Source organism: Sinocyclocheilus anshuiensis, unplaced genomic scaffold (genome assembly GCF_001515605.1).
Source record: "Sinocyclocheilus anshuiensis isolate Anshui unplaced genomic scaffold, SAMN03320099.WGS_v1.1 scaffold2207, whole genome shotgun sequence".
In the NCBI taxonomy this organism is placed as follows: Eukaryota; Metazoa; Chordata; class Actinopteri; order Cypriniformes; family Cyprinidae; genus Sinocyclocheilus; species Sinocyclocheilus anshuiensis.
This window is the reverse complement of record NW_015540981.1, coordinates 176,137-177,571: the sequence shown is the minus strand read 5'-3', so window position 1 is coordinate 177,571 and position 1,435 is coordinate 176,137.

The following is a 1,435-nucleotide window of genomic DNA, read 5'->3' as shown; positions in this document are numbered from 1 at the left end:
AAATATACAATCAATCAATCAATCAATCAATCAATCAATCAATCAATCAGTCAGTCAGTCAAAATGAATGGTAAAGCTGCCTTGAAACAATAGCAAAAAGCGCTATAACAGGGGTGCCCAATCCTGTTCCTGAGATCTACCTTCCTGCAGAGTTCAACTCTGATCAACCCTGATCAAACACAACTGAACCAACCTCATTTTTCAGATCTCCAGGAGCTCTTGATCATTACGGACATGTGTGTTTGATCAGGGCTGGAACTGAACTCTGCAGGTAAGAAGATCTCCAGGAACAGGATTGGGCACTGCTGCGCCATACAAACAAATGTGAATTGACTTGAAAAGATAAGGCTATTACAGTAGTACGCAGACTGAATCTGTTATTTTAAGGGTTAAACAGAGAATACTATACTTTTAGTAGCTGAAAGCATATCAGTTTATTAGATGCACAGGATGGGGGCTTTAAATGACTATCATTCCAATTCTGTGGCGATTTCTGCAGGTGCAGATTTTGTTTGGTTCTAAAGGATGTTAGGCAAAATAAACTTCAATCATGGAAAAAATGTTTCTTTCTTTCTTTTCTTATTTTTTAAATAATTAATTCATTAATTGTACCATGAACACCAAAGTGAAATGAGTGTTATTTGTTCATAGTGCATATAATCAAAAACCATGATTTTTGATTTGATATTTAAATACCGTATTGACCGGAATATAAGACGATGTTTATTTCTTGGAAATACATCTGAAAAAACACAGTCGTCTTATATTCAGGGTCTAGACTTTGACATGTCAATAATACACCCACAACAATAGGTGGCGCCAAATATGCATAAAACGAGTGTGCCATGAAATACGTAATGTAACGCGTGTTGTAAAGATCGCGAGTAAAAACAAAAGAAAACCTTACAGCTGCATGAGTCGTGACTGTCACGTTAGCCTGATGGGACCAAACTCCCTTTATGATTTTAAAACGTAAGACAGTACCCAGATTTGAAGACTACAGTAAGATTTAACTTCTACTGTTAATAAGATTTTGCTAGGCTACTATTAGATTGATAGCCTAAATGTCCTAATTCAGATGGGCTACCTGTTTTTTTTTTTAATGGTATATCAAAAAGTGTATTTTTTTTTTTATGTGATTGTTGGTACATTTTACCAGTTTTTACCATACTTTCAAAACAAAAATGAAAATAGGTAAAATATGCAATATGAAAATAATTGAAGACAAAATGTGTTTTACTGAGAAAAAACAAGATTTGGTTTTTAAAAAGCCTTTTTCCAAAAGGTACATCTGGAAAAAGGGGGGTCGTCTTATAATCAGGGTCGTCTTATATTCGGGCCAATACGGTAGTATTTTTTTCTGTATGAATGTTTTTGTCTTTGGGAAAAGAAATGTTTTTAATCAGTTAAATAAAAATTAAAGGGGTCATGAACT